Source organism: Gopherus evgoodei, chromosome 19, assembly GCF_007399415.2.
Source record: "Gopherus evgoodei ecotype Sinaloan lineage chromosome 19, rGopEvg1_v1.p, whole genome shotgun sequence".
Lineage (NCBI taxonomy): Eukaryota > Metazoa > Chordata > Testudines > Testudinidae > Gopherus > Gopherus evgoodei.
Genome location: NC_044340.1, coordinates 10,718,363 through 10,739,523, shown reverse-complemented (window position 1 = coordinate 10,739,523; position 21,161 = coordinate 10,718,363). Strand labels below are relative to the sequence as shown.

The 21,161-nt window shown below is 46.9% G+C and overlaps 1 protein-coding gene across 10 annotated transcripts in view; it reads right to left on the bottom strand.

The window, feature by feature from the left end:
• Positions 1–21,161, bottom strand: part of NTM (neurotrimin) — a 731,054-nt gene that overhangs the window by 87,996 nt on the left and 621,897 nt on the right. The gene's annotated exons all lie outside the window — the stretch shown is intronic.

Here is a 21,161-nt window from a genome sequence, read left to right as displayed (position 1 = left end):
TAGGTTTTGGGAGACCTGAGTTCAATTCCCGTCTCTGACACAAACTTCCTAGATAACCATGGGCAACTCACTTGGTTTCTTTGTGCCTCATTTCCCCATCTGTAGCACTGCACTACTTCAGATGGGTGTTGTGAGGAAAGAGCCATTAGACATTGTTAGGTGCTTAGATACTATGGTGATGAGGGAGGGTATGGGACATCAGCACCATCCATAGATATGGCCCATTTAAACCTGTGACTTCTTGCTAGTATGGACATTAATGAATGTGGATGTTCTTTATGACACAGACCATTGTGCATTGCGGGCTGGACTGAGAACCCAAAAAACTCATTTCAAACAGCCTTCAGATGGTAACAGCCCTTACAGAAGCGTACAGAACATCCTACATCAATGGTCCAAAACGCTACACTAGCTACAGTTAAGGACTATCACTGGAGAATACTACTGGTTTTTCTTCCCCACACAAAGTTCAAAACTTGTATTTTTCAGCCTAGGTGACGTCTGTTTCAGATTAAGGAACATTATATTTGTTCTTTATTTAACAATCATTCCCTTTGACAAGAGAAAAGGACTGAGAATAACACTCATGTTCTGTAACCAATCTGAAATGCACAGTGGCAGCTGCCTGAGCACTGAACAGGCAGATTCTCTGCTTCTAACAAATGTTTTGGACGGCATCTTTCATCAGTCGACCTCACAGTGTTTTATTACAGATTGGGAAACTGAGTCACAGAGCAGGGAACTGACTGGTGCAACATCCCACAGCAGGTCAGAGATAGAGTGAAGAACAGAACCCAAGTCTCCTAGTCAAGTCCTATTTCTACTAGATCACACTGCCTCCAATAAACACTACACAGAACATCACCTTTCATGCATACGGGGACAAAGGACAAAAGGCTGGAAGGGACCTTCTGTGTCACTGAGTGCAGTCCCCTGCTACCACAGGCAGCCCTGTCATATACCTCCCTCCAGAAACTCATCAAGCTCCATCTTAAAACTAGCTAGGTTGTATTCCTCTCTTCCCCCAGCCCCCTGCACCTATTGGGAAGCTGTGCTAGAACTTCCCTCCTCTGACGCTTAGAAACCATCTTCTAATTTCTAGCCTCAATTTATTCATGGCCAGTTTATCCCTACTCATGGCTAGTTGATACCAATTTATACTTATCCACCTCAGTCTATATAAAGCATCTATTGGCAATTGCCAACCTGGACTCAGAGTGTCCTAGAAGTCAAAGGCCTTATATCCTTTTATTGGACCTCAGAACCATTCTGTTCCTTCTGGCTGCATCCAAACCAATTCCGTCCATATCCATTCACACACAAGTTCTTGGCATATCCGTAGGTGCCGACTCCATGGGTACTCTGGGGCTGGAGCACTCACGGAAAAAAAATAGTGGGTGCTCAGCACTCACTGGCAGCTCGGCCGATCAGCTCCTCCTCCCTCCCTCCCAGCACCTCCCGCCTGCCATGATCAGCTGTTCGGCGGTGTGCAGGAAGCGTTGGAGGTGGAGGGGTGGAGTGAGGGTGGGGGCTTGGGGAAGGAGTGGAGTGGGGGCCGGGCTTGAGGTGGAATGGGAGTTGAGCACCCCCCAGGAAAACAGGAAGTTGGTGTCTATGTACAGATCCCTCTATAGTTGCTGCCAGACTGTTCCATTGAGTCTCCTCTCCCTTTTGTGCTTGTTTTTCTAAAGGGAGTCAGAGAGAAAACTGGGAGAGCTGCTCCTTCGATAATATTTGTATTCTAAAGCACTTACAAAGGCCAGCTAACTAGCATCTGCCATTCTAACGCCACGTTGTTTGAACAGCAAAACACAGAGGGTTTGATTTTTCTGTCACACCCATGCAAATTAGGAGCAACTCGACTGAAGTCAATGGTGTTAGGCCAATATAAGTGAGGAAAATCAAGGTCTCAGAGCCACACTTCCCTGTGTCTTCCTCCTGTGTTTGTCCATTGGCTTTAATGAAGTTGTTAATTATCATTTATTTGTATGACATGAGAGATCCCAGTTGAGATCGGAGTCCTGTTGTGCTAGGTGCTGTACATACCTATAGTGAGACAATCCTTGCCCAAAGAATTTACAATCTAAATAGACCAAGTCTGGGAGAAATGAAATAGGGTTAGAGCTATTTTACAAATAGGGAACTGAGGCATGGAGAGACTAAGCAGTTTGGCCAAGGAAACACAGGGAGTCTCTCTGGTAAAGTCTCCAGCTGTCCCGAGTTCTGATCAAGTGACTCACATCAATGTGAGCATAGAACGGCGCCCACTGTTCTTCACAATGAAGAAGACGCCACCTTGTGCACTGGAATCTTTAAGGGGCAGTTCTATCCTGCTAAGGGATCTTTGTTATTTCTTCCCCTCATCACTTAAACACTCTGGCAGTTTTGCATGCTATCACAGTGACAATTAAATCACATGCTCCAGAGCATAAGCTGGTCTCTCCAGAGTGGTCAGGAAGGTATTTCCTCCCTTTGTGTCTAGCATTGCACAACGAGGCAAACAGACACTTATAGGTTCATTTTTTTTTATACCAGGCAATGTCCAGAAGTGAGACCCTGGGCCAGTGGGACCATGTGACTGAATGCAACCCCTGTATTCATACCCTATATACTACGGTAATAATCTTTGTACAAACTATGCCTTGTGAGGTATCATCTGAAAACTAATAACTCACTGATCAATAATATCATGGTGAAATGAGGGTAGCAACATTACATACAAAGTTGTGAATTCCCTCCATATGATGGTGTTCAAACCAACATAGCCCTGACCAGGCAGAAGATGTTAAACAGGTCTGTCCTAATCAATGAAATATGTCTTTACATCAATTTACATACAAATAGTAAACAGGGTCCTTGAGACAGCAAGAGGGATAAACCAGTTCCTCAAAGATAAAGGACAAGCTAATACCTCTAGTCAGGTGTCATCAAAGTTGATTGGCAATCACCTGTCAACTGGCCATCCAGTGGCAAGCAAGAGGGGCAGGAATAGATCCATCTGCATTTTAGCAAGCAACAGTGTGGAACCTTTTCCACCACAAGACCCCATGTCTCCATCCTCATAGCAAAAGGGAACTTTATCTAGGATTAACTCTCAGGAAAATGCATTTCAAAGGGTGACTGGACTATAAAATTGAGGGAGGAAAACACACCAGGCTATCTATCTTTTTCTCTCTCTCTCACCTAAGAAGTCAAAGGAACCAGCCTTTTCACTTCGGTTAGCAACGTGGGTGGGAACATATGAGGAGGAATGATAAAAAATCCTCATTTGACCTTGAACCAAGTTTAGTTGTTAAGTTTTAGCTACCAGAAGGCTTTTTATCTTTATTTCTCTTGTACCCATTTCTGTCTTTAATACCTTATGCTTGTACTCATTAAAAAGTCTTTGTAGTTAAATAAACTTGTTTTATTTGTAATCAAAATGAATCCAGTGTTGTGTTTCAACTGAACTGTTTGCTAACTGCAGTTAAAGTAGCAAACTGTTGTATACTGACCCCTCCCAGGGGTAACAGGCCTCTGAACTATCCAGGAGAGGGCTGGACAGTGCAGAAACTAAGTTTTGGGGAACATTTGGGACTGCAAGCATGTTGGGGTCACCCTGCAGGTCGTAACCCAGGCTGCTGGAAGCCAGAGTGTGGCTCGTGTGTTGCTGACAGGCTGTTAGTGTCCGTGTTGTGGACCAGGACTGCAGTTACACACAGACACTCAGGGGGTGACCTGCATGCTGTTTGACTATTTGGGAGCTACAACAGCAAAGCCTTGTGAAGTACCCAAGGTTGCAGGAGAGGTGGTGACGCAACCGCTCCCTGATCTGGGTTTTATCCTGGAATGTGACAGACCAACTGTCTGATCTGGTTCTGCAAGTTTTGGTTGCTGTCCTGCCCTCCAGTAAGTCCCGTTGGCGCCTCTCCAGTGGCACACTGTGGGCTTCAAGCTGCTTTAAACAGGCAGTGAGGGTTCCCTCAGAGCGGAGGAATCCTTGGCCAGAATAGCTGACTTTACGCCACCTGGTCTCTTCTCAGGGGGCAAGATGGAAGCTGAGATGACGCAAGCCAGGAGCGGTGGTGCTGGGAGGCGGAGCCAGAGCATGATGCATGCTCCAAAGACCCTGGGATAGCAGAATGGTTAATAAGCGCCATCCCTGCTGTCATAATTCACTGCAGTCCTAAAGCTGTTCTGATTTATGAAGTGACCCCCAAGTGAACCTACGATTGCAGGAAGGGATGGGAGATTGGAGGGCCGGGGGAATAATACCAACTTTGCCAGCCCGACTTCCAGGTATGCTGAGCTCAGCCGCAGCTATGTAAAGCCAAACGCAGCTGAAGAAATGAAATGAGATGCCTGAAATGAAAGGGACATACATAACTGCCTTAATAAGCAATTAATAAATAACTAATAGCAATTGCTCTCTTTAAAATAAGGCCTAATGAGATGTATCATATGCCGCAGAGATGTGTCTAAATGATTTCCAAACTAGATAACAAAGCCTGCTGTCATAGCACTGCTTTTCTGAGCTGGAGGACATAAAATTATTTACACACATCTCTACAGCATGTTATATGATAAGATATTATCATAATTCATTGCAGGGGGGAAGAGAAAAGGAGTTTCCAATCAAGCATTAGTAAAGTATTTGTGGACACTGATATAAATCACAGGGCAAGCAGCAGGATTATGTAGACACACACTGGGGCTGAGTGCCAAAATGGAGCCCAATCCTGATTTCATTTACATCAGTCTAAACCAAGACTAGCTCCACTGAAGGCAACAGGGATACATCAGAGTAACTGCCGTCAGAGAAAAATCAGAACCTACGTACCCAGAATTATCGCTTCCTGGCAGCTGGATCTACATCACCAAGTCTGGATTCAGATTTTGAATGCTGCAAAGATTGAGGGATGGCCAAAATTGGGGGATTTGGTTAACACCCTTATAAATAGGGGCAACAATATGGCCTGGTGGATAGATCATTGCTGCTCAGTGACTGCGGGCATGCCACTTCATCTCCTCATGCCTCAGTTTCCCAATCTGTAAGATGATGACAATGATACTGACGTCCCTTGAAAAGGGTCTTGAGATCCATGGATGAAAAGAGCCATACAGAGCTAGATATTACTGTTAAATATTGAGAACTGTGGCTCCTGATCTCGGTTTGGACTGCAGGTATTCACAGAACATACAACTTGTTTGGATCTGGGGATTTGTTTCAGTTTCTCTCTAGATTTTGGTCGTGTTCCCTCTCATTCTAGGTCTCTATATGGATTCACCAACACCCATCCTTCCCTGCTATCCTCTCCCCCACAAACTAAACTGAAAGCCAAATCCTTTTAATGGTAAGAAATAGTTTAGTTGTTATGATTTGGTCCATTTTAGCCAGCTCCCTAGAGAAGGAAAGGACAAGTTTCAAGTAATGGTTCTGGTTTGGGCCAATCTCTGTTTCAAACAGAGACAGGCAAAAATGGAGATTGGGCCCACACCAATATTCTGGTTCTGAATCCACCCACTGCAACTTTAGGGAAGCCCATGTCCAAATCTGGACTTTGCAGCTGGCCCTTATTGCTAAAGTGGGGTGGCCCCAAAACTCCAGATGGGAACAGTCCTGGTTAGAAATCCAAACTCTGTATCTCAGGCTACAGGCTAAAATAACAAAATGAGGAATGTGATGTAAAGAAGCAGAATAGAATAGTATAGAACAGGTGTTCTCCAGTCAAATCCAGGGGTGATTCACCTTTTGCAACACCCATCAGTCACTGTTTCAGCCTTGGAAATAAAATGGTTGAGTTGGAGCTGGGTGAAATTTAACCCAAAATCTCACATCTCCAAGAGCCAGCAGGTAAGAGGTGGGAGGGGGAAAGAGAGGTAGGTGTGTATACAGCGGTGGGGGGAGAAAGAGATGTCTGAAGATGAATGAAGAATAGATTAGATACATGGGTGTGTATGGGGATGAATGGAGGATAGCTTAGACAGATGAGTGTAGATGGGGATGGATGGATACAAAATAAACTAGCTACCTATGTATTTGCTATTTAGGAATCTTAAAATCCCAGCTACATTGCAGGAATCAAGTCTCTGTTTTACTCCATGTTATTGTATGGAATTCCCCCGGCAAGACAGGAAATACCCTGTAGTACAGGCAGGAATATGACAACTCCAAGATTCCCGCATCATCCGTCCAGTTTCTGAGACACCCATCCACAGAGCACCAATGTGGGCTCTGAAGAAGAGCTCTGTGTAATCTGGAAAACATGCCATTTTCACGAACATAAGTTGGTCCAATAAAAGATACTACCTCACCCATCTTGTCTCTCTAAAAGCCTGGGACCAGCATAGCTACAACTATGCCGCAAACAAGCTGAGCTCTTCACAAAGTAACCACACTGCCAATCGAACACGGAATGACTCCTTCCCACCCTCCTTCTCTATCACAAGAGTGTAGTATTTCCCAGCCATCTCTGTTTCATCCTACAAGGCCTCAGAGCTGACGGTGCCTCTGTTAATCCCCTTGTGAAATGTCACCACACGGGAGTGAGTTGAGAAGTGTTGAGACAGAGTGAGAGTGAAAGTTTGAACACTATTCCTTGTTAATACAAAGCATGTCAAACCCATCACCTAGAAATGCTGAATGTCTTTATTAGATTCCTTTATCTCCCCCTGAGATCGGAGGGACACGACTGGATGATTCTCAGCGGAGATGTCATCATCCAGAAACTAATTAAAGGCTGAGCAGGAAGTCGGGCCCGGCACACTCAGGAGAACAAAACGCATTAGCAACTGGAGTCAAGAAAAATATCACAAGTGAACTTTAGATTGGAAAGGGCAAGCTGGGGATTTGACAATAGCTCTCTCCCATTTCCCATTCCCCCACTCCCCTTTCCTTGATGTCCGGCTCCAGGCAGGAGCAAGTCCGCTGGGATCCTAGTATTGTCGGACACCAGCTGCTGCAGCCTGTGGCTTCTCATCTCAGGGTGGGCTCCAGGAATGAAAAAGGATTTGGTTGCCTATTCCAGAGGGCCATGGTGGGGAATGGTGATCATGATTTGCACTTCCCCTTCACAGCAAAACCCTTTCACAGACATTAACTGTGTTAGTCAGTGGCAGGGACTGAATGACCCAATGTTTAGACCACTAGCTAGAGATTTGGGTTCAATTCTTTGCTCTGCCACTGATTTCCCACTGTGACCTTGGGCAAGTCACTTAGCTTTTCTTTATCTCAGTTCCCCATCTCCACAATGGCAGCAAGAGCATGGCCCTGCCTCATGGGGTATTGCAAAGATAATACATTAAAGACTGTAACGTGCTCAGATACTGCAGTAATGGGGCTGGATAAGCACCACAAACAGAAGTCAATGTGGTAGGCGTTATTACTAGCAGCTCCATTTTGCAGATAGCCAGAGTGAGGCTCTGAGAGGTCCAGCCTTAGGATTTTTAATTTAGGGCCTGACCCTGAGTGCTATTGAGCGCCTAGAAATAACTCCCATTAATGACAACAGGGAGTTATGGGTACTCAGCTACTCTGGGATGAAATCTTGGCCCCATTAAATTCAATGGCAAAACTTCCAGAGAGTTCAATGGAGCCAGGATTTCATCCCAGGTTCTTACATCTTGAGGACTGGCCTCAAGATGGATAGTTCTAGGGTTACCTTCTTGTCAGGGAAGATTTCTGCCTTGAGGGAAAGCAGCCCATCTTGACCAGCCCTCTCTCTTCCCCTCACAAGCTGCTGGCTCCTGACTGCCTTCTCTGACTGGGAATCAGCCAGGGAGAGGCAGAGCACAGCCACAGAGTGGCTTTAGGCTTGCTGGCAGCTGGGAGGCTGGCAGCATGGGGTAATAGGCATATTTGGAGGAGCCTCTTCCAGGGGAGGGACTTCATGAAAGACATGGGGCCTCCTGCTGGAACGAGAGGAGCCTGGCGAACTCAGCTCCCCTCCCTCAGCATGTCCTGAGGTTAAAAGTGACTTGCCCACAGTCACACAGTAATGGAACAGAATCAAGGAGACCTGACTCCCAGTCACCTGCCCTCACCACTCAACCACACACCTGGAGAGATGATCTCAAGAAATGAGCCACAAGCATCACGCTCACATTCATCTATGGACCATTAGCCTTTTCTGCTGCTGTTTTCCCCCAGGAACTGGAAAGCCACTGGGCTTCTTCAGAGGGACACAGAGGGCTGAACTGCCCCTTGCCCCGTATCACTTGCATGAACTAAAGAATGAAGCCATCCCTTCCAAGGATTAATAAGATGCTCTAATGTAGCTAGCATCTTCAATGAATACAGGGTAGGAGTCTTATGTGAAGTACTGGTTAAAATGATGCCCTTAAAATTACATGGCGGCGATTTTGGGGGAGTTGGTTGTGTTTTTTATGATCTATCTAGAGGCTTAAACAGACCCAGAGACAAATAAATCTCCTCTCCATTAAGCACACATTCTGCTCTTGCATGTTCATACTTATCGTTGTGTGCTCACTCTCTCTCGTTCATGTTCTCCCTTTGACTCAAGCACAGAGTACGTGTTTTTTGTTACGCTTTCCACAATGATGCTAAGCTAATTCAAAGAGCTGGACAGAATGTGCTGGGGAAAACATGACTCGGGCCAGGACTGCTGAAAGATGTGGGAGATGTGAACAAATACTGGTTAATTGATGGTCAAAAGCCAGGCAGATTCATGGTTTTAACGTGAAACCAACGAAAAAGCCAAAGTTTTGCCTGCATTTCCATTTCTAACTAAATATCTACCTACCATCTCTCTCTCTCCACATACTAGATCTGCATATCTGTTATATCTTTCATCTGTCTACCTACCACTCATATCTTTTCTAAGTTTATAATGAAGAATAAAGAAACAAATATCTCTGTCGAGAGCCATTATCCTGACATATCCCTCTTGTAATCGCAGGATGGAGACGGTGCGGCTCCTTAGCCCGTCTTTGCTGACTCTGCAGCTGTCTGTCCAAGCCCCAGTCTTACATAGGGAATGCACCCTTGTGTGATTTCTATTCAGATTGGGCATCTATCAGAGAAGCAGAAAGGTACAGGAGTCACTTTGTGCGCAGCCAGTGGTTTTGGTACTGTCGTCTCTCTCGGCTGGAGACTCACAGATTGATGCACTCACCCCCCTGGTATGGTGTCTGATACTAGAGAAGCCTGCAAACATTTGATATCAGACTTTCTCAGCTGCCTGCGTATCTGCATCTCACCCAAATGATGCACTGATGTCTTATTTACAGGGAATCCTGGTTTTGCCCCGAAGGAGCTGGGAGTAGCATCCCCCAGTGCTCCTTAAGGACACCCTGCCCCCCTCCATCCCATTGTTTGTTTTTTCTCAGCTTCAGCCACTCACTCTCTCCCCCCATCTTTGGGACAGCAGCACTGCAGAGCAGCGGCTGAATGGCTCATTACCCGAGGCCGATTTAGCAGAGAAGTGTAATGAGCCCCTCAATTGATTGGGAATGAATGCATTAATCTGAGGCTATTAGACTCTTTCATCAGCATGTTTAAAATACATAGCAGTGTTGCTTTATATGGGAGAGACAGACCAGCCATATCTCCATCCAGGGCCATTTGTTGGAGATCTTTACATTAAGAAAAAGAAGAACTGAGCACAAAAGAGGGAGCATTATCTAGTGGTTTAAACAAGATCCCGTGAGTCCAGAGATCCAAGTTCTAGTCCCAGCTTTTCCAGAGACTTGGGTGACCGTAGGCAACTCACTTTCCCCATTTTCTAAATGGAGGATAACTATATTGACCAACTCACTGAGGATGTTGAGAGACCTGATTTATTACTCATTCATTACCACTTTGAGATCCTTGCATGGGAAGCGTTATCATTTGTAGACAGGTCTCAAAGCACTTTTCAAAGGGTAGCACCAATTCCCTTATGTTACAGCTGGAGAAACTGAAGCACAGCTGGGACTTGCCCAAGGTCACCCAGCAGGTCAGTGGCACAGCCTGGAATGATCCTCCTAACTCCCAGTTGAGGGCACTATCCTGCAGACCGTGCTGCCACCGGATGTGTTGCACAGCCAGACAATTAACACAGGGTCATCAGCACCACCCTTCCTGACATTTGTGACATAGGCCCACTTTTCACTATAAACTGTCCTGTAATGTGAGGATCCAGGACATCCTCAGACATGTCAATCATCCTCACAGCAAGGAGAGTCACTGGAAAACTGTAAGGTTATCTCAAATGCAGCATCGCCCAAATGTTGGAGACAGAGCCTTAAAAATCCACATGTGGGTTTTTTTTGTAAAGCAACTTGATACAAAACACATAGTAGGCACCAAATCCCACAGTGACTCATCCCTTTGGGCTGAATTCAGAGGGGCTGCAACACAGGCTCTGTACATTCACAGAAACCCTCCAGTCAACCCGTGCATACCCCGCACTCCATCTCACAGCTGCCCAGTAGTGACAGAGGATCATTCCCAATTTTCTGTCCCCTTTAAGCTCTGGCAGAGGATCACAGCTCTTCACTTGCTGTTTTCCTATCTCTGTTGTCAGGCAAAAAGTATCAGTATTCCCTCCACAAGAAGCAGTGACCAAGAGGCAGCATTAACAGAGCTGCTGAACATCCGTGACCCCTGAGATCTGTCTGTCTTTCTGCCACGTGGCTGGCATTTTGGGTTCCATGGAAACCCAGGCTTTATTGATTCGACGCATGTCTCTTAATCTAGGTGGAGCCTTACAAATTTGATTCCCCTCTTCCCCCGATCTCCCTGCGCTCTGGTGAAAGGTAAACAGATCGGACAGGGAGCAGCTTTCCCTAATACTCTTTGATTAGGAGGTCTCCAGGCAAACACTGCCATTTGTGACCAGATCCTCAGCAGAGGGCGGGGAGCTGTCCCACAGTCCAAAATGAGCTGCAGGAGATGTGGTTTATGTCTCACAAGATGCTACTCAGATGTGTTGTCCTCCAAACCCCACATACACTCCCCATGGGACCAGGTCTCCTCACACCAGACATACCAGTCTTTCCATCACTCCTGCTGAAGCAAGCCTGTCATCTAAAAGGCTCCTCAGTCTGCTCCTTCTCACTCTGGACCACATCTCCACCAACAGTCATCTCCCTCCACGCTCTCTTAAAGCCCTCTCCAATGCTTCCCTGTTCAGAGGCTATGCCTTCCCTGATCTCTGCTGCTTTTAAGCCTAGACTCCCTTCATCCATTCCTGCTCCCATAATCTCTATGGATCCACATGGCTGAGAGCCACCAAAAGTTCTTAGAGTCCTCTTTCTGTTTCCCTCCCCACTCCACTTTGTAAAGGGCAGGCCCATTTCCACCAATAGGATTGGGGACTATGAGGTATGTTTCAAACAGAACTGAAGTTCTGGCATGTTATCCATAAATTGAACTCTGGCAGCACCTGCCAGCCAAGGATCTCAAGGCACCTTAATCAAACATGACTCAACAACTGATCATGCAAACTGCACAAGAGCTATACATAAGTAACCCAGGGCACCACTCCTACTACCATGAAGTAATGAATAGAAAATAAAACAAACACACACTCTTAGGGGCCAGTTTCTGCCCTGCGACCCGGCAGAGATGAGTAACAAAAGACACAGTCTACAGAGAATTTGGGGGCAAAAGTGACTTTACACCACCTTTGTGAATCTCTGGTTTGAGGCAGCCCCAGCATAAGTTATAGAAGGCCTATATAATAGTCAGATAGGTGCAGGGTGACCAGATAGCAACTGTGAAAAAACGGGACGGGGGTGGGGGTAATAGGAGCCTATATAAGAAAAAGGCCCAAAAAACTGACTGTCTCTTTAAAAATAGGACATCTGGTCACCCTAGATAGGTGTGTATTACAAGCAGTGCAGGCAGAGATATCTACACTTAAGGTTGCCTAACACTTTCTATCATAAGACCCTGTTTTCAGTTGCTGATAATTTTGCCAGACTTAAGCCATTTGGGCTGACATTTTCCATACTGTGTCTGCCACCGGTTGCGTTGTTTTTGTTTTTAAGTTTCAGCAGAAACAGTTCCGCTGTTTCAGAGAACGTGGTTAGGGAAAAAGCTGATTTTGCCCATGATTCATTCCCGAAGCCTCAACTATCCTGTGCACTGAATGATGCAGGGCTCCTGTAGAAAACTGTAATATATACTCATGATATTAAAGATTGTACCATCATGCATATGCATAAGCGGGCCAAATTAAGGTTGCACAGGCAACATCCATTCTGGCATTTCCTAACTTCTGATTGATTGACTTTGCAACTTTCTTTTAATGTAACAGTTCTGGATTTTATACGTAGCTATAGCCATTGGTCGTAAGTATCTGCTAAATATGGGTGCCCAATTCGAGACACCTAGGACATGATTTGTCACAGTCTGTAGCCTTATATATCACTTAATATATGCAAAGCACAGCTCCCATGACTTCAGTTGCAGTTGTGAGCATGCAGCCCTTCTTCAAATTGGACTGCAGGGTCTCAAATCCGGCTCCCAGACAATAAGGAACACCCAATTAGGGACCAAGTTTAAGTGACTCGCCCAACATCACCTAGGAGCACTGTGGCAGAGGCAAGGATAGAATCTATTTCCCCAGGGCAGCATTCAACTGCCTTAACCAGCATTTCATCCTTTCTCTCCCTGCAGTCCCCAACCGTATTCACTATACACCTTCCAACTTCTTCAGCAAAGGGGACTTGAGTCCTACAGGTAACAGCCTCCTTCACTACACAACCATGAGCAGGTCCACCCTGTGCAATGAATGAGGCAGCGGTTCTGCAGAAAAACCAGTCTGTGATCATATCATTTAAAAACTGCAGCATACTTACAGTGACCAGACAGCAAGTGTGAAAAATCAGGACAGGGGGTGGGGGAAATAGGCATCTATATAAGACAAACCAGGACTGTCCCTATAAAATCAGGACATCTGGTCACCCTAAGCATACTGCACAAGCCCAAGCAAAAGTGGGCAGAAGTGAGGCTGCGTGGAAAATTTCACCCCAAATGGTTAAACTCTGGCAAAGTTATAAACACCTGAAAACCGGGTCCTAGAGTGGGAAGGGTTAGGCAGTCTTACAATAGAAGGTGCTACCAGCCTGCCCATGATGTGTGTGTATGCGTGTTATCATTTTCCGGACTTTCACACAAAGCCTGCATCTTCAGTTTCCCATTAAAACCCTCAAGCTATCTCCTTGGCTATCCTCTCAACTTTGAGAATCCCTGAAAAACATCTCGCAGTTATTTTCTCTAAAGACATCCCTCGTCTTTCTTATACCCCCACCTTAGCAGCTGCAACATGTCTCCTTCATTTGCCTCTGTTTTTCTTAGAAGAGTTATTCCTCAGCCCCCACCCATCCCAACTGATCCATTTATCATTCTACAGGCTGTTTACACTGAGTTTCTTTTTCTTCTTTCCTTGTTCCTTCTCCCCTTCTTGTTTTAAACCCAGGCGTTCCCTGATTATAAATCATTACCACTTTCAACTTGGCTCAGGTCTCTTTAATTAAGTTGTATTCTATTATTTTTTATCTAGTCCATTTGTGTCTGTTCCCCATATCCCGGCTTATTTTCCCCCCGTTCTTCCTCCAGGCAGGCTGAGTGTGAAATCAGACATTTCCACTCTGCTAACAATCACTTTGAATTGTTAAATGCTATTAAATTGGATCACACTGTGGCCATTGGACTAGAGTCCTTGAGCTGTGATATTTACTTGCGCTTGTCAAAGGGAACTGGGTTGGAACATGGTGGGCTGGAGAGACACAGAATTGTTCTGTCCATCCTGCTGAAAGCAAATGGCACCCATTAGGATTTTATGCCAAGTGAGTTCAAAGGAACCTCTTATGTTGAGCCATGCATGCATTGTAATGTCTTTAATAAATCAATTACTTTTTGGCAGGAAAGTGTCACAGCATTTCAAATCCTTCTAATTACCTCAGCCTTGCTGTGTTTTAAGTGCTGAAAAGCCACAGAAGCAGAAGAGGAAGCTATCAGGAGGAACTGGGTGGGGGGAATCAAAGGAAAATTTCCTCTCTCCAGCAGGGGCCTAAAGGTGCTTAAAAATAAAATGATCCCCATGGTTCAAATACATTTCCAGAGAGTTACTGACCAAATTCAGCCCCCTTGGCTTTTGTCATGTTGCTTTCATCATCAGAATGAAAGCAGACAGGGTATTTAGGGGTGCACTGTGCTTTTAAGACACAGACCCTTGTTGGTCAGGCTAAGCAGCACCGTGCCCCATTCGAGGACACCTACGGTTGCACTGGAAGGGCTGTGCCCATGAGTGCAGCACCTGTTCCCCACTGCTGACTGATACGGGGTGGGGCTTAGGTGCATAGGTAACTTTGTTATAAGCCTAGGGTTTAAGTAGCCCAGGCCAGAAGTAAAAGGGCAAGAAGTGGAGGTTAAGGGGTACAGTTAGTTAGTGAACTAGTCTTTCACTTCTGGAGACCAGCGTGTAAATGCTGCTCATGCCGCAAGGAAGAATGAATTTGTTGATTTCAGCCTGTTCTCTGGTATATGTTTGCAGAAGGCCCTAAATGACCACATGGCTACAGGACAGAGACAGCAGAAGATCAGGATCAGAGTGCATTGGCAGCACTCCACTGGAGGTCAAGACTAGAGCTGGAGGAGCTTTTCCCCCACCAGTGAATAATAATTCTGCCAAAAAATGCAATTTTTGTTCAAGGTACTGAAATCAATAGTTTCAGGCTCAACCTCCCTCCCAAAAACAAAAAATATCAGAATAGTCATTCAACCACTGAACCAAAAAATTCCTTATTGACTCCGCTCTAGTCAAGACTGCAGAAGCAGGGAGGTTGGATACAGATGCACTGGCAGAACTGTGAGGGAAACACTTGCCCAGGCCCTGCCAGCGCTGTGCCAGGCTGTAGTAGGCAATGCAATTGCTCTCACTCTTTCATAGAAAATTATTCCACCCAGGTGTTTAAAAGATCACAGATCTAGTGTACTGCCCTGTCCTCCAGGCACAGCGCTGGGCTGTGGGCACTTTTCCTTACAAGCTATTTGCAAGGCAACATCCTCCCCTGGCCTGAAATCCGGCAAGTCCCTTTGCTGTGCTTTAATTATGAAGCCCCAGGTTTTTGCTCCCCCGGCTCAACAGTGTGTCAGTATTTCAGTTCCACAGAAGAGGCCCTGTTACCACGGGACATTTATGGAAAAGAAAGAAAGCTCAGATTTTAATAACAACAGTGTCCTCGCTGAGCTTGATTTTGCTCTCCTCTCTCTGCCTGACAAAACCCTCCCTCCTTTCCAGAACAATTCTCAGCTGAGCACAAACAGACATGAAGCTTTTCAAAAAGTAATGAACTCTGTGTTGGAGCCAAAGCAGGGGAAAGTTTAATGTTTAGCTCTGAGAGCCTGGCGAGGCCCATCAATTATACAGCCCTGCTACCGAAGGAGCAAAAAATAATATTTCAGACAAACTCAGCCAAAAAGAATGGAAAGGAAAGAAAAACACTACATAAAATAAATCCCACCAGCGAAGAGATGTGTGTGCACAGGAAGAGGCACTGATCACACAGACTGGGTGAAAGCTGTGGGTGCAAGTTGGAAAAGGGAAGGCAGCTGATCATCTTTACTGACCCCGAAGCCTGCCCAGAGCAAGGATGGTCCTCCAGGCAAATCAGAGCAACTAACTGCTGTGGTGGGTTTTATGATGTGGATGTTTGTCCAACTAGGATGTGGACAGAGACTCACCAAAATTCATTATATCCAGGCTAGTAAGCTGCCGCTGGTAATAAAGGGCCTGGATCGCCCACCAACTTACTCCAGTTGTACATGAGAAATCAGCTAAAGGGGGATAAATAAAGCTTGTGGCAGTGCTAAACTAAAAGCAGCCATCCAGTGGTGAATATCTTGCAACTGCATCCACCCATCTCCCTGCAGGCCACTGCAGCAGTGAGATTTGCCAGTGTTCTCCACTGCAGAGGAGACTGCTGTTATTTAGAGCTGGTCAAAATGTTTCATTTGAAACCAATTTCCAGTGAAAAATGGCTTTGTTTTTTTGCGACAATATTTGTGAAGCTCACAATTTCCTGGTGTGCAATGAAAAAAACAGAGACTCTGCCCCCTCCTCCCCAAATATCAATATCACTGTTATGGCCCTGGCTTTTTTTTTCTTTTGCTTTTGGCCACTTGTTTTTCTTGGCTCCTCAAACATGTTCAGACACCTGGTTTCTGGCAGTGTCGGGCTTTGGCGCTAGCTCTTCGCATGCAGCTCTCAGATAGGAAGGGGAAGGTGATCAGACCCCAGTCAGTGCAATCTGCTTTGACTATGAGCGCTTGCTTGCCAGTGTCTGTGTGCTCAGCTCTCTTCCGTTCCAGGAACTTCTCAAGCCAGTAGCAGGCAGGGTTCCAGCCAGTCAGAGCCTGCTTGCTTGAGCTGATGTTTTGGCAAACTCTAACTTCTGGCATATTTGGGAGCTGGGGGGCAGCGGTGGTGGTGGGATTAAGCCTCTGTTATGCCCAAACTAGCCCAAGAGCAGCATTTAAAGGTGTCCAGCGGCTCATCAAAATGACGCAAAACCAGGATCTTTTAAACAAAGCATTATTTATTCACCGACTCCAAGATGCAAAGCACGCAGGGGAAAGACTAAAATTAATACAAGGCCCCTACACATGGGTCTTTCCTTGCTGGTTTGTAAGTTCCCCTTGGGCCAGCTAGCCTGGTCACTGTCCTGTTCGCAGCAAGTTCTCCCTGTCTCTGTGCCTGCCTCTCTGCTCTCACAGACACTTGCTCGCCCCCATTTCTAGGCCCAGGGTCTTGGAGTGTTTCAGATTCTCCTTCTGATCCTAGGCTTAGGCTGTGTCTAGCTCAGTTGGTCAGGGCTAGGGTGACCAGACAGCACGTGTGAAAAATCGGGATGGGTGTCAGAGGGTAATAGAAGCCTATTTAAGAAAAAGACCCCAAAATCGGGACTGTGCTTATAAAATTGGGACATCTGGTCACCCTAGTCGGAGGGTGGTGGTGGTGATGGTGAAGAGTTGTGATTCCTGACTGACCCTAGAGCAGACGCAGCTATACTGGCAAAGCTGATCTACTGGCATAAATTGTTTCACTCACGGGCCGGGAGGGGAGGGAGTGACTATACAGGAACAAAGCACAATTTTGTCATTATACCTAGATCCACACTAGGAGTGATTTGCCAGCGTAGCGCACCATTATCCCAGGGCAGATTAAAGCTCCCTAGTGTAGACATGGCCGCCGTCTTGGGAAGAGGACCGTTCTCAGCCTCCCTGGAGTCAAGCAGGGGGCATTCCCCAACGAACAGCATTCCCATTGATTCCTCTAAGATTTCTATCTGTGCAATTGTTTTATTTTTCCTGCATGGTTTCTTTAGCTCACTAGCAAGTAATCCCTGATACACAAGCACACAGAGGCATGCACCTTCGCCAGTCAAAAATAATACAGATATTTCCCAGTTTCGCAATAACACTAGAGCTTGATCTTGTAGCCTAAACACTGGGTAAGTGTGGAGTCCCAGGAAGTCCAACAGATCCACCAGACAGTCCAGGTTTTGCAGTACGGCTCTGACCGCTTTGCACTGCTGTGGTAAACTGCAAACGCAGCTTGAAATGGGTTCACAGCTACTTTGCATCACCAGAAATAGCTGGCGATTATCTGTGAACCTGCTGCCACAGTTTCCAGTGAGGTTAGAAAAGAGCCAGAGAGGCTGGAAGGTGGAGTGGCAAAGGAGAAGGCTCTTGTGTTAGCAGCAGTGGCAGGACGGAGAAGAGGCTAGTGCTAAATGGAAGGAAAAGGGAGCAGAGAGACCCATCTTGTGAGGTCAGAAGAAGCAGTTGTATAAAGGATTGGTCTGACACGTCCTCTCTGGCACTGCAACTAACGTCTATCCAATGGAGCCAAGATGAGGGTTTCTCTTTAGGATCATGTCAGGATGTCTGCTGCTCATCTTGTGCCCATCATTGGTATTCCCCATTCCTTCTACCCTTTCAGGATCTACTGTTAGTGATTGCCGTCACAGCTCATTTGCCACTCCCATGCCACGCTCAGGCTTCTGCTAACCACAGGGAACAAGGCTCAGATTGCCCATCTGGCAGAGCAAGGGTTACTGGGCTGGGCTGGATTTGCTATCATCATGCGGATGGTTTCATCATGTAGGCTAACATCACCTTGGGGACTTGGATAAGACACTGCCCCCAATTCATTTCATCTGTGACCTGAACAGGATTGCAATCAAGGACTCCATGTGCGAAAGGCTGGTGCCCTAACCCAGTCTGGGATCTCACTGTGCAATACCTCCAGGGACTGTGGAGATTTGGCAGACGGGGCGACCGTTTGCCAAATCTCAAACCAGTTAAACTAGGATGCGCTACCATGAGCAGCACAACTGTAACTGCTAAAGTGCGATCAATGTTGCTGCAGATGCAGCTGCGCAACAAATCAAACTACTTCTGAGTAGGGTTGCCAGGTGTCCGCTTTTTGACTGGAATGCCCGGTCGAAAATGGGCCCTAGAGGTTCCGGTCAGCACCGTCAACCAGGCCATTAAAAGCCTGGTTGGCAGCACTAGGGCAGGCTCCCTTCCTGCACTGGCTCTGTGCAGTGCCCTGCTCCTAGGCCCCTGCCCAGACACTCATCCTCTGGCCAAACCGCTGCCTCTGGCTTCTACCCCCAGCCAGGCCACTACTTCTAGCTCTGAAGAATGAAGGGTGGGCGCCGTGGCCAAGAGTAACTTGGAGGGAGGCGACCAGCGCTGCGCAGTGCCTCCTGCGGCTGGTGCACCCCAGCAACGAGGAACCCACGGGGACCCATCACCACAGGCAGCTGGAGATTTACCAGCCTGAGCCTTCCTGTGCTGGAGACTGGTGCCAGACTCCCCTCAGGCCATGCACAGGGATCCTTGCTCTGACTGAGCCTCTCCTTGCAGCCAGCTGGAGCACACCACAGCACCAGGGCAGCAGGCCAGCATTTGGGTCAGCAGACTGCAAGTCAGGACTCAGTGCTGGTGCTAGCCCAGTGGGGGCCCTAAGCAGAATATTTTGGGGACCCTTCCCACAATACTAAAACAGGCAAATAAAAAACAAATGAGGATCTCATTGGCTACCTAAACAGCTGATCTGGCTTAGGTGCCTCACACAAGGATAGAGTTTGCAGTTGAAGACTCTGAGCAGAAGCCACCTCCTTAGCCCCCTGTACGCCAAGGAGCCAGACATGCCGGCCGCTTCCAGGTTGCCGCAGGGAGCCTGCCTTAGCCCTACAGCGTCACCAACAGGAGCCACCTAAGATAAGCGCCACCTGGCCGGAGCCCACACCCCCTGCCCCAGCCCTGAGCACTCTCCTGCACCCAAACTTCCTCCCGGAGTCCACATCCCGTCCTGCACCCCAACCCCCTGCCCCAGCCCTGAGCCCCCCATTCCAAACCCCTCAACTCCAGCCCAGAGCCCCCTCCTGCACCCCAAACCCCTCATCCCTGACCCCACCCCAGAGCCCACACCCCTAGCTGGAGCCCTCACCGCCTCCCACATCCCAACCCCCTGCCCCACTCTGGAGCCCCCTCCCACACCCTAAACCCCTCATCCCCCAACTCACCTCAAAGCCTGCACCCCCAGCTGGAGCCCTCACCCCCTCCTGCATCCCAACTCCCTGCCCCAGCCTGGAGCTCCCTCCCACACCCTGAATCCCTGTCATAAACAGATAGCTAAGGGTTAATGTCTCTTTCACCTTTAAAGGGTTAACAAACAACACCTGACCAGAGGACTAGTCAGGAAACAAGACTTTTTCAAATCTGGGTGGAGGGAAGTTTGGGTGAGTCCTTTGTTCTTGGTCTGTTCTCTTTCTGGGCTCTGAGAGTGACCACAGGAATCTCCTGCCTCTCTAATCTTCTGTCTCCAGTTGTGAGCATAAGGTAGAAAGACAATATAGGCTTTTATATTGTTTTTTTTTTGTATTTGCAAATGTGTTAGTCTGCTGGAAATATTTAAATTGTATTTTTTCTGGATAAGGCTGTTTATCCATTTTCTATAAGCTAAAAGACCCTGTATTGTTGACCATCTAAACTGCAGAGATAAACCTTTTACTTTTTCTGTCCTTTTTTATTAAAAGTTTTGCTTTTGAAGACCTGTTTGGTTTTTTTTTCCCCCCCTTGTTGAGGCTCGAGGAAATTGAGTCTGTACTTAACAGGAATAGAGAAGGGGGGGAAGGGTGGAATCCCTTTGTTTAGATTCAGGAAGCTTAAATCTGTATATCTCTCCAGGAGCCCAGGGAGGGAACACCTGGAGGGGAGGAGGGGGAAGGAAATGGTTTATTCCCCTTTGTTGTGAGACTCAAGGAATCTGGGTCTTAGGGTCCCCTGGGAAGGTTTGGGGGGACCAGAGGGTATCAGGCCCTAAAAATTCCTGATTGGTGTCAGCGCTATCAGATCTAAGCTGGTAATTAAGCTTAGGGGAATTCATGCTAGTACCCATATTTTGGACGCTAAGGTCCAGAATTGGGAATTATATTATAACAATCCCTCACCCCCCCCACCCCAAAGCCCGCACCCCCAGCTGGAGCCCTCACCCTCTGATGCATCCCTAATCCCCTGCTCCAGCCCAGTGAAAGTGAGTGAGGGTGGGGCGGAGTGAGCCAAGGAGGGAGGGGGAATGGAATGAGTGGGGTGGGGCCTTGAAGGGGTGGGGCAGGGGCAGAGCTAGGGTATATGGTTTTGTTATTAGAAAGTTGGCAACCCTACCTCTGAACAGAGGTCTCTGCTCTTTCCTCTTCCCCCTCACTCCCAAACTCCTGCAACAAACTCTGGACTTGACTCAAAGATTCCCCAGGAGAGCTGGCCTGAAAACCAGTTCTAAAGGCCAAAAAGAAGAACCAGAGGAGAGCCAGATTAAAGTATCAGCTCAGAATTTATGCTCAGGACTTAAGGTTTAATAATGTAACAGAAAATCAATATTTAATAAAGCAAATGATGGAGAAAAACACGGAATCGGAGATGAGGCTGCTGCACTGTTTTCAAACATGTAACTCCCAGAGGAGACTGTGTTGGCAGGATGGATCCGATGCCAGACTGGCATGCAGGAGGCAGCAAGTCCCATTGATTCCAATTCTGGTATCTCGGGGGCTCATTTTTTTTTAATTAAAGAACAAACAAAGAATTACAATGAAGGTAAGAGCCTAAATACCCATACATAGTGATCCAAAGCTCACAGATAAGGGACGATTAGCAGTTGCAT